This window comes from Hyperolius riggenbachi, chromosome 3 (genome assembly GCF_040937935.1).
Source record: "Hyperolius riggenbachi isolate aHypRig1 chromosome 3, aHypRig1.pri, whole genome shotgun sequence".
NCBI lineage: Eukaryota > Metazoa > Chordata > Amphibia > Anura > Hyperoliidae > Hyperolius > Hyperolius riggenbachi.
This window is the reverse complement of record NC_090648.1, coordinates 210,226,904-210,239,812: the sequence shown is the minus strand read 5'-3', so window position 1 is coordinate 210,239,812 and position 12,909 is coordinate 210,226,904. Positions and strand designations below refer to the sequence as shown.

The following is a 12,909-nucleotide window of genomic DNA, read 5'->3' as shown; positions in this document are numbered from 1 at the left end:
ATGCTTTATAAAAATATACAAACTACGCTACTTATGAAAGATACTTTGTTAATGTACAAAGATGTTGCAGTGTGTGAAATGGCACAAAGAGCCCTTTTTCCATTTACTTTTCCTCCTAGGTTTGCGCCTAGGAGACAATTACCAAAAACATAACTCCCAACATTTGTAAATGAGAAAGCAGGACACCCCTAGTAATGCATGCTATATATATATATATATATATATATATATATATATATATATATATATATATATATATATACTGTATATATATATATATATTAAACCTGCCATGGTGCCCATGGGTGAAAAAAAGGATCGAGGCACCAGCCGGCGGCTGTGGTGTGTGGGATGCGGGTCTGGGGGATAAGATTGTCCCTCCCTCCCTCCGAATGTGCCCCCCAGTGTCCCCCTGTATGGAGAGATTAAGAGCGCAGCGGAGCAGGCAGTCTTACCATTCATTCTCGCGTCCCGGGACTGTAGGAGGGAGCGCACAAATCACTCAGCTATCATTCCCCTATTGTGTTTGAAGCAGAGAGAAATAAGAAAAGGGGATATATGGCAGTGACTGCAAGCCAGATAACTAGAGATTAAGGTGTTGGGGGCCCTGGGGTGCCTCTTAGTCTTATAGCAATCAGTGTGTGACGGCTGGGGTGGGAAGGATGAAGGGGAGCACTTTGGTGTCTCATCCTTGGGTGCTGGAGGACCTTGTCCCGGCTCTGCCGAAGACTAATAACTTTAATGCGAATACAATAAAGTGTTTAAAGGGTGATCCAGTGATTGGTCCAGTGATTGCGGACAATCCTGAGGTCATGTATAGGAGGGCGCCAAATTTGCGTGATCGCTTGGTTACTATTCACATTGATCCTCCGAGATCTACTCCGATACAAGGTTTGCCATTGAAGTGTTTTTATAAGTGTGGGAGATGCAAGGGCTGTAGGACATGTACGCAAACCCCAAGGAGAACTTTTACGTTCTCAGGGAACAATGCTGCCGAGCCTTCCTTGTTAATTGTTGTGGCCAGGACTTTCATACATGTCAAACTCCAGCCCGTGGGCCAAATCTCGGTGCCATCAGATTTGGCCTTCAGATGGTTTCCCCACTTTGCATTATGTTTGGCCCACTCTAGACCAACAGAACTTATTTGAGGGTAAGCCCTAGATCACCAGGGAAGCCATATGGGGAGGGGGAAAGCGCTAGATACCAGGGAATTGTATAGGAGAGGGAAGGGGGCCACTAGACACCAAGGAACTGTATAGGGAAAGGAGGGGGCCAGTAGACACCAGGGAACTGTATAGGGGAGGGAAGACCACTAAACATCAGGGAATTGCATAGATGAGATAAGGAGGACCACTAAACATCAGGAAACGGTTTAGGGGATGGACGGGGCTGTTAGACACCAGGGAACTTTTTAAGGGAGATAAGTGGCCACAAGACATTGAGGTTGGCCCGTGACTTGGTCCCAGAGCTCAATTTTGGCCCGCTCTGTATTTGAGTTTGTCACCCCTGCACTAAGGTGAACATGCATTTTTTTTCATCTGTCTGGTTTTCTCTGCCATTTGATATGTCATAGCAAATCCTAGTAAAACACAATAACAACACAAGTGGTTACGCAACAACGCAGGTTTTTTTAACAAGGTGAAAAATCCTTGAGAATTTGACAACGTCACACCTGAGACTTCATCCAAGTACTGCAATGATACAAGGGCTGCTAGCCTGCTACTGTATGCAGACTAAAGGGATTCTTTGAGCCATGGCTGTACAACCTATCCCAGAATGTTATGGTAAAGCCTGGGTCACAGCTGTCACAGCTAACTAATTCTGTAATTTTTTTTCTGATGAGTGCTCTGATCTATGCTGTCCGGTTCAATAGAATTGAAATAGAAAGTGAATTTCTAGGCAGCTAAGATTTCATTCTCTATTGTGTGTTGTTTTATCTAATCCTAATGTGCTGGTTTTGTACAAATAATCCTAAAGAGACAAAGTAAGGAGCTTGTGCATCACTTGTAAGAAACTGGAAGAATTTTCAGGAAATTACAGGAAATGCACTGAAGTCGGTAGTACTAAAATAAGACCCCCCCCCATACAAAACCAAAGCATTTTATATACCCCTTTGGAACCTCTGCAATATTCTGCTATCTGGAGTCACTTTAAAGTGGACCCAAATTTAAAATACAAGATTTCAGAAATAACATCTATTTTCTAAATTATAATAATAAATAGCAGCCTTTTTTCAGCTGCATGATGACAAATATAAAATATTTTACATTTATTGGAGGAACCCCTCCCTTCCTTTTATATTCAACACAAGTTATTCAGCAGCGCTTCCTTGTATTACTCCTCCACCAGATATCAGTCACCCATCAGGAGTGCGACTCACCTATTTTATATGCTACGATCACAGTAGCACATACGCTTGTGGGGCATTAAATAGGTTCCCCTCACCTTCCACGACACATCTCAGACCAAATAAGCAGGGAAAACAGCGATATTTCAGACTCTGAACTCATGGAGCATTCCTCTTACACCTTAAAGCATGAAGCAAAAAAGCTCCTCATTGCGCAGTATTGTTAAAAATTTAAAACACTTTATTTAAAATTGCACTCACGTGGTGTTTGCAGTGTTTCAGCTTTTGGAATTGTTACAGCGGGTTCCACCCCGCGCGGTCTCCCGGGCTGACCGCCGCGTTGATTCCCCCTTGCTGCAAAGTATCACCGGCTGCACTGCCCTTGTTCCGGCGCGTCCACTGTGTCGGCAAGACTCCTCCCTACCAGTTTCGTCATGAAGTATGACTCATTCAGGGGATGGAGTCTGCCGATCCAGTGTTGTATTTAAAGAAAGAAATTGGCTCCGCCCCCCATTTTCCTCCCCATACGCCGCCTATGTCCCCATTCAAGGAAGCGGCCATATTGGAGCCCAGGAGGCTGCGCAGAGTTACATTCAATGTGTTCTTAACATCCGATCCCATCATCACTGTTATCTTCTTTTAACATATCCTATCCAGACCCTAGTTGCGGATGCAGCACCGTCTTACTTACAAGTAATATTAGTTTTTAGTTTATAAATTAGCAGCACCCCCACCGCATAGCACCCACCCACTATTAGACAAGTTATATTAAAGGTATATGCCCCCACAAAACAGATATAAATCTATGCTTTAGATACTGCAAACAGCATCCCAGGTCTGGCTCACATGTCCCCTCACATTAGAAATACACATAAACCAGTGCCAGCATGCATATGTTTAACACAAATGGCAGCATGTTTCCGCAGCAGTCAGTTATTCCCGCATAGGCTAGCCATTATCTATGAAGCAATTTATGTCCACCTCTATATTCATACCTTTCGGGGACATTGTTTCCATTTTAAATATCCATTGGGTCTCCCTCCTAGAGAGTATCCTGATTTTATTTCCCCCCCTCCATGGGATATCAACCTTCTCTATAGCACAGAAACCCAAGTGTAATGGGTCACATGCATGCTTTTTCCTAAAATGTTCAGAAACGCTATGCCCTCTCACTGCATTTTTTATATTATTTATATGTTCATGCACTCTTTCTGTCAACTTCCTTTTTGTTCTGCCAATATATTGCATGCCACACGGGCACCATAGTAGATAGACTACCCCCTTGGTGTGGCACGTGATACACTGCCTTATCCTAAACTCATTGCCATTATGGAAAGATTTTATCTTCTCAGTTTTCCTAGCCTTAGCCTCCCTACATGCAAAACACCCCCTACACGGGTGGAAACCAGGTGCCTGCCAAAAGGTGGGCTCTTGGGGGTTAGGAGGGCTGACACATGATGGTACCATCAAATTCTTCAGGTTTGGGGCCTTCCTATATATAAAGGTAGGTTTCTCTGGTAGTATTTTCACTAGGGTTCTGTCCTCAAGTAGTATTCCCCAATTCTTCTCAAAAGCTTTTTCCAGTTCTTTTCTTTGGTAATTGTACCCAGTGATGAAAGGCAACCTATCTAAGGTCGCCATTCCCTCATCCCTATCTCTGTTTTGTAAGTATCTCTTCCTTTCTGTCCTACCCACCTGCATCATAGTTCTATATAGATCATGCCCCTGGTACCCTTTTTCCTCAAAGCGTTCTATTAGTATCTGAGATTGTTCCACATAATCCTCCAATTTAGTACAGTTCCTCCTCATCCTCACCATTTGACCCTTGGGGACCCCCCTTATCCAATTAGGGTGATGTTCACTATTAGTCGGTATGTAGCAGTTACGATCCGTTTCCTTAAAGTGACTTTTAGTGATTAACTTATTCCCACTTTTAATAATTTTAAGATCCAAGTAGTTAATTTCCACCGTGCTACTTTCCATATTTAATTGTATATTCCATGTGTTGTTATTAATCATTTCAAAGAATCCTATTAGCTTTTCCTGCCCTCCCTCCCATAGAAGGAACAGGTCGTCTATGTACCTTAGCCAATTGCTAAACAATTCCCCCTTGTATTGATGTATGATACCCTCTTCCCATCTGGACATGAATAAATTTGCCAGGGCCGGGGCAAACCCCGCCCCCATGGCACACCCCCTTATCTGCAAATAATAACACCCTTTGTGCCAAAAATAGTTCCTTTTGAGTGCAAATTCCCAAACTTTTATCAAAAAATCAACCTGTTCCCCAGGCATCCTATCTTCCTTCCTCATGTAATAGTCTACTGCTTCAAGGGCCAGCTGGTGGGGAATGTTGGTGTAGAGAGAGGACACGTCCGCCACAACAAGGACCGTCTCCCCTCCCACCACCATTTTTTCCACCTTCCCCAGCATATCCTTAGTGTCCTTCACCACACATGGTAATTGATGCACCATAGGTTGCAAAAAGTGGTTGAGATACTCACCTAGCCTATGCGTTACGGAACCAATTCCGCTGATTATGGGACGTCCCGGGGGATTGTCCCTATTTTTGTGCACTTTCGGAACTTGGTATATAATAGGGACCCGGGGGGCGGATGGTATCAGATACATGAACTCATTATCATTGACAATCCCCCTATCTAGTCCCTCTTTCATAAGGACTCTCAATTCTCCCATATATTCATTTGTGGGATTTCCTTTCAAGGTCAAATATGTCTGAGGGTCATTCACAAGTCTATCTAATTCTTCCCCATACTGTTGTTTGTTAAGTACTACCACCCCTCCCCCCTTGTCAGCTGGCCTTATCACCAGGTTTTTCTTTTCCAAAATATCTCTTGCTGTTCTTTGTTCAAAGTTACGTTTACCCTCAGGTATATTTCTGATCTCTTTCTCCATAATCTTTTTAAAGGTATCAATGGGGTTACTGTTTACTTGAGGGTTAAACGTGGAAGCATTTCTCAGATTTGTATGTTGATAGGGACTTATAGGGTTAATTCTACTATTAGGGCCCTCCTTCTGTGCGAAGTATTTCTTGATGTTAAGTTTTCTCACATATTTCTGTAAATCAACATAGGTATCAAACTTGTTCATGGCGTGTTTAGGGGCATACTTCAGTCCTTTGTCCAGTAGTGTTAGTTCCTTTCTGTCTAACTGGACCCCACTTAGGTTGTAAATTCCCTTACCTTTTAGAACCTTCTTCTCTTGTAATTTCCTACCTCCCCGTACTCCTCTTCTACTCCTCTCTTTTTGTCTCTGATTGGAGTTTCGTCCCCTCCCCCTGCTGCCCCCTCCCCAGAGTAATCCTTCCTCCTCCATTCTTGTGGTGACTTGTTGTCCTTCCATACCTCCTCTAAAAAAGGCCGGTATAGTTGCTCGTTTCTAATGGGGTCGTATCTATTATGTGTGGGGATATTATAGTAAGATTGCTGGGGTGTTCCATGCGTGGGTACACTGTATCGGGGCTGTTGCGGTGGCCCATACCTTGGTCCCTGATATGGGTTATATTCTCTATTGGGCCTATAGTATGGCGGTGTCCTAGGTTTTCTAGGGGTATAATTATTATATCTGGGTCCATTCCCATATCCCCTTCTAGGGTAATATTGCTGAGGTGTCCTGGGTGGTAAATATCTGTTTATTGGCCTCTCTTCAGTGTTATCTTGTGGTTCCTGTATAGTTACCTCCTTCACTTTTTTGCTCTGACATCTATATGCTGTCCTTTTTGTGAAGGCCTCACAATCCTTCTCAAACCTATATTTCCTATCCTCTATCAGGCCTTTTTCGGAATATGTAAGAAATTCACAGAGTTTTTGTGAGCACTTTTTATATTCATCTTTCCCCTTAAAAGGTTCAAGTTTTTGCTTAATTTCATCTATTTCTTTCCCCAATCGTTCAAGTCGACTGGTTTTTCTTTTAATGCTGAGTTTGACAAAGATCAAACCGCATTGTACCAAGTGCTCCTCCCACTCTCTGTCATTTTCCTCATTTTCCTCACCATCATCCGGTAAAATGTCCCATCTATATTTTTTAGGTACACACCCCTTGGATGCATATTTATTCAATATCGCCACATCCCACCATGTAGTTTGTTCCTTTGTCATGGTATTCTGTAATTTTCTAAATTGAAATTCAATATTATCCTCCTGCCCACTTCCATCTCCACCTAGTGGATCCTCCAAATTCAAGTGCCTGGTTCTTCTATATTCAAAAATATCTAATTGTGTAGCTGCCATAATTTTTACCCAATACAATCACAATAAATAAAATAAAAACAGCGCTCCCACTAATTGATATAAGATTGTGATCTCAATCACCAATGCGTTATCAGTTATCTGTTGGCGTCCACTAGGTGTCAGTTTATCATTAGTGAGCTATGAATGCACACTATGCTATACATCAGTCTTTCAACAAGTGCTTTAAGAAATATAAACCACAGGCTAAAATCAATTCTGTTTCAATTGTTCATGAGGCTTGCACTTCTGTTCAGAAATGAGTATATTTCCACAAAAAGTTCAACACAAGTTATTCAGCAGCGCTTCCTTGTATTACTCCTCCACCAGATATCAGTCACCCATCAGGAGTGCGACTCACCTATTTTATATGCTACGATCACAGTAGCACATACGCTTGTGGGGCATTAAATAGGTTCCCCTCACCTTCCACGACACATCTCAGACCAAATAAGCAGGGAAAACAGCGATATTTCAGACTCTGAACTCATGGAGCATTCCTCTTACACCTTAAAGCATGAAGCAAAAAAGCTCCTCATTGCGCATTGCCTTTTATATTGCTGGGACAGAATCCGGCAAACTGGTGGAGTAGGTGGTGTCCGGCAAAGGAGGAATTGCTAATGGCTGCCCCAGTATAACCCTAGTTATGCAAAGAGAAGGGTGAAAAGCATGCACTGCAATGCTCATAGGCTTGAAGGAGTGTTTATTTATCTTTGTATGTGTCAGAGTGGTGCAACTAAATATTTTGAATTAAGAAAATGTTTGGTTTGGGTCTGCTTTAACCACTTTACTACCAGCCATCGTCTCTAAATGGCGCCCAGCTGTCAGTTCTCAGCCACAGCGGTGGCTTGTTTCTGCGTCTGCCTGTCCCCGCTGCTGCAAGTATCCCACGGGACCCAGCCTTACACTGTAACCGGGCCCCGTTGGTAGTGTCAGAGCAGCCAATCGCTGCTTGCATAGCCGGCCTTTGATATGAGCGACCGGAGCGGTCGCTCAGGGCGCCAGCTTCCAAGGGGGCGCCTATAGCTGGTTGCTTATACTGAGGGCATCTACACTTGATTTCCTATACTGAGGGCACCTATAGCTGGCTACCTATACTGAGGGCTCCAACACCTGACTTCCTGTACTGGGGACACCTATAGCTGGCTACCTATACTGAGGCCTCCAACACCTGACTTCCTATACTGGAACACCTATAGCTGGCTACCTATACTGAGGGCTCCAACACCTGACTTCCTATACTGGAACACCTATAGCTGGCTACCAGGGCCGGGCCGAGGCATAGGCTGGAGAGGCTTCAGCCTCAGGGCGCAGTGTAGGAGGGGGCGCAGAATTCATTCAGCTGTCATTGATAATTGTGTTTGAAGCAGAAAGAAATAAGAAAAGGGGATACATGGCAGTGACTGCAAGCCAGATAACTAGATATTAAGGTGTTGGGGAGGTTGTGGGCCCTGTGGCGCCTCTTAGTCTAATAGCAATCAGTGTGTGATGGCAGGGATGGAGGGGCGCACTTTGGTGTCTCAGCCTTGGGTGCTGGAGGACCTTGTCCCGGCTCTGCTGGCTACCTATACTGAGGGAGGGCACTTACTCCTGGCTATCTATACTGGAGGCACCTACGCTTGGTTACCTATGGGGGGGATGGAGACCTTCAACCGACTTCCTATACTGGGGGCACCTATGCTTGGCAACCTATAATGAGGGCACCTATACATGAGATCCTATACTGGGGGCACCTATACCTGGCTACCTATCTATACTGAGTCTGAAGGCATTTTGGAGGGGGGGGGGCGCACTGCAGCTATAATGCGTGGTGCAAATTGTCAGTGCTTTGCTATCATTCTAAATGGGATGGAGGCGGCTAACTGTCCCACTGATTGTTTTTATTAATATTCCTGAAAGGTTCTAGCCTTCACTTTTAAGTATATTCAGGATAATGCACTTTTTCCATCCATTTGTGGTTATTAATAGTGTTTTACTATTATACATACGTGACGTGTCCCGGAGATCTGAGCATTTGGCGTGATGTGTCATGGCAGGCTCTGTCTTAATGAGGACAGATGGTGGTGGTGGTGGGGGAGGGGGTTATGTGGTTAAATACATACCTGTTCTGACATTTTCTGGTCACAGGTGACGCTCCATCCACTTCCTCAGCTGTGCAGTTGCGGCCATGTTTCCGAAGACTGCCAAAGCTCTTCAGAAACCTGCCCCTGCGCTGTTGTGGCCTGTCCCTAGTTCGGGAGACTCCAATTAGACAGCAGCTGCCGAGCTGGGGGCAGATCACGGCAATGCAGATGGGGGTAGAAATCACTTGGGCCCGCATTAAAAAGATACGCTTATCACTATGTATCGTTAATACTGCATAATAATGGCGCACAGGGAAAAAAGAAGAAAAACGCCACACAGTAATGTTATTTATCAATTGCGCCGTTCATATACCAAACAGCAGACGTTATTGCGCACAGTAACGTTATTTATCAATAGCGCCCTACATAAGCCAAACTGCAGACATTATTTAACTGCAAAACGGTGAATGGATTTAACCACTTCGCATCCAGACCTTGTTTTCCCCTAATGGACCAGCCAGACGCTTTAGCGGTGTCTCGGGTTTCTGGCAATATGCGTCTGAATGCAGAGCGGTGATCGGAGGATCAGGCTTCAGGATAGTCGCAGGACCGAGGTAAGGTGAGTGAGACTGCTTGCTCGTGCATTTTTTTAACTATTTCTGCACGGAGGGGGACAGATGAAGGATCGCTGCAGTGCACTACTGCAGCGATCATTCATGGGAGGAGGTGGACTAATTGGCCAAAAGAGCACATGTTCCCTTCCAATTAGTAATGCAGCTGACAGTGCCGCAGGGTGCGCTCTAAAGCGCACCCGATCATGCACAGCAGGGCTGCAATTAAGTCAGTATATCTCCGTGGCTGTGGCTTGGAGGGTGCCACAGCTGACGTAGATATACTGTAGTGGTCGACAAAGTAGTTAATGTAACACTGTCAAGGTTAGGGTTAGGCACCACCAGGGGAGATTTAGGGTTAGGCACCACCAGGGGAGTCTTAGGGTTAGGCACCACCAGGGGGGTGGTTAGGGTTAGGCACCACCAGGGGAGATTTAGGCTTAGGCACCTCCAGGGGGGTGGTTAGGGTTAGGCACCTCCAGGGGTTGGTTAGGGTTAGGCTCTACCAGGGGGGTCTTAGGGTTAGGCACCACCAGGGAAGTGGTTAGAGTTAGGCACCACCAGGGAAGATTTAGGGTTAGGCACCACCAGGGGGGGTCTTAGGGTTAGGCACCACCAGGGGGGTGGTTAGGCACCACCGGGGGGATCTAGGGGTTAGGGATAGGTACAGAGAGGATTCTGTGTGAGAGTAGGGTTAGGTATACCTATTATATCACTGCTTTTTAATAAGCTTTAACTTTAAATAGCGATAAGCGGCAAAAGGATTAGCGGCAACACTGTGCACCATTATTCGCAGGGCCATTTTCAGATGAATCCCGATTCTACCCCTTCACCGATCACCTGCCAAGAGGGATGATGTCAGAACAAGAAGGTATTCCTGCCAAACTCCCTCCCTCCCAATCTGGGCTTATTAAAGAGACACTGTAAGAGTAAAAACGTCCCGGGGGGGGGGGGGGGTACTCACCTCGGGAGGTGGAAGCCTACGGATCCTAATGAGGCTTCCCCCGTCCTCCTCTGTCCCAAGGGGGTTTCGCTGCAGCCCTCCGAACAGTGGCCCAACAGACCCAACAGCCTGTTCAATATTTACCTTTCCAGGCTCCAGCGGGGGTGCTGTTGCGGCTTTTCTGACGGAGATAGGCGGAAATAGCCGATCTCCATCGGGGCCGCTCTACTGCGCAGGCGCAGGAGACTTGCACCTGCGCAGTAGAGTGACCCGACGGAAATCGGCTATTTCCGCCTATCTCCGTGGGAAGGAGCGGATACTGCGCCTGTGCTGGAGCCACGAAGGTAAATATTTACATCGCCGCCGCTCCGGGAGGATTTTCGCTGCCGCCGTGGGACCGAGGAGGACGGGGAAAGCCTCAATAGGATAAGGGGGCTTCCCCCACCCGAGGTGAGCACCCCTTAGGGGAGGTTTTTTCCTTACAGATTTTCTTTAAGACACAGGCTCTGTCATTTTTAACTTAGGTACTCTTTGAGTTCACTATTAATTGTTTTATGTTATAATGTAAAACAATAAAAATCTCTTTTGAAAAAATGGAATTGAGGACTCTTTAGGAGACAGCTGAATTCACTGGATTGCTAAATATTATCAACTGTCTGCTCAGACAAATCTGGAGGGATGCTATTCTTTAAAGCAGGATGTCATCACAGCAAATCAGAGCTTTGCAAATCTATCAGCTGATCAAACAAATCACAGGCTTCTCCATAAGTTCTTTTAGATATGATCACTATTCGTATATATGTGGTGTCCTGAACACTAGAAAATCTATGTACAGGGTGAGCCAAAAGGCTCATTGTCACCGGAATAAATTCATGTTTTGCATTATACATTTATTCTGAATTGAAGTTTCTTTACATGCTCGCCTCGCACACAAAACATGCACACTCGCATGCGTGACAATCACAAAAGAGTAACATTCTGAAGCGACAGCAATGGATAGGATTCCATTAAAATATTGTTATAAGGGAGATATGCTAAAATAATTCGTAACGTCCACATTATGTGAATGTTTATCAAGATGGGTGCAGAGAAAACTAGAGTAAAGTAAGCTTTGAGTGAAGCAAAGTATTCAGTGTATATTCCTGTAAACTGATGCATAACATGGCAGCATTGTTCAAATAAACAAGCAAGTTCCTCCTAGAAAAGCCAATCAGAATCTTTGTATAAACAGCTAAAACCTGATGGGTTGTTCTGGGCAAATATTTCACTGTTGCTCCAGTTTTCTTTGCAGTTTTTCTTAATAAATCATCAGCCCTTGTATGTGTGTTTTGTTTCACCTATTTGTAATCATTTAAAGGGCAATGACAGCACAGGTTCTTCCAGAAATGTTGGCCAGCCAATGCCAGACAGCATTCCTAAGAAGCACAAGCATGTCTATGAGAGTGAAGGCTGCAAGCACGTATTCTCATTTCCTGTCATGTCTTATGTACAGTATTATTTACACTGTAAATAAGAAAAAATAACCCATGGATTCAGCTGCATATTAAGTTTACTACCAAGTGATTACCGGTACATAGGAACATTTTGGCCACATTACATAATTTGCAGAACTAAAATGGGTTTAAGAAGCTTAGTTAAAAATAAACTCTTGTATGTTAATATATTTTTTGGCTCATAACAGATTTTTGTTCTGAAAAATAGAAATACTACTTTGAAGAAATATAATAATAACAATAGTAGTAATAATAACTGTAATTATAATTTTAATGCCTTTTAAGATCCCTGATAAGCTTTGTACATACAATAGATGGTTCTCGAGCAGGGCAGATGATCAAGGCTACCTCTCTTAATGAATCTAGCATGTGTATAGTGGCCCCTGGTGTCCTATGATGCGTCTGCAATAGATCCGTCTGGCAGATCGACTTGGTTGTACACTGGAGCCTAAAGACACGGCTATACAGACTCAGCTGCAATCTGAAGCTGAAGGATCAAGTTCCGATCCCCTCCCGGGCAACAGTCCTCATTATACATGTGTTGGAGAGGCTCCTAAACTTAGTGTTTTGAAACTCAGCATTGCATCTTTACTCTAATAGATTATATTTACAGCATAAAATCTACTACGACAAAAAACATTGTAGCAGAACAGCATTCAAACAGTTAAACACAGCACTTTAGTGGAAAGCTCCTTTGGCTCCACTAGGTAGCTTCTGGCCGCATCCAAAGAGGTGATAACATTATGTTTTATTTACATTCCTTTGTCAGAAACATTTAGTAAACATTAGCAAACTGTGGAAACTGAGCTGAGAAGCAGAGAGCTGAGAAGCGATTGCTAGATAGATTTTAATATATATATAAATACAGCAGCTATGCAATAAAATGCAATGGCAGCTTTCAGAGCAGATAAACTGTATTTTGGGAACCTGTAATCTGTAAACAGACAACATAATTTGTGTACAAAAGCAAATATGGTAACTGTATGAGTAATAAAAAGTAGGAAAACACATTTGAGTTAAATGTCAGAGTTTTATCCCACTTTAACATGCGAATGTACACTGCAGTTTGATTCAGTAATTTTGGGTATATCATCCCGCTATTCACATAAGATTGACATCTTAGTGATTTACGCCCCTGTCTTGTCAACCTATAAATATCATTTTGCGGGTGGTTCAGAATACCTTGATTCTGAGGTATCTGGAGC

At 44.0% G+C, this 12,909-nt stretch overlaps 1 protein-coding gene across 1 annotated transcript in view; it reads right to left on the bottom strand.

Annotated features, from left to right (window-relative positions):
* Window positions 1-12,909, bottom strand: part of LOC137562270 (uncharacterized) — a 294,902-nt gene that overhangs the window by 250,441 nt on the left and 31,552 nt on the right. The window lies entirely within an intron of this gene.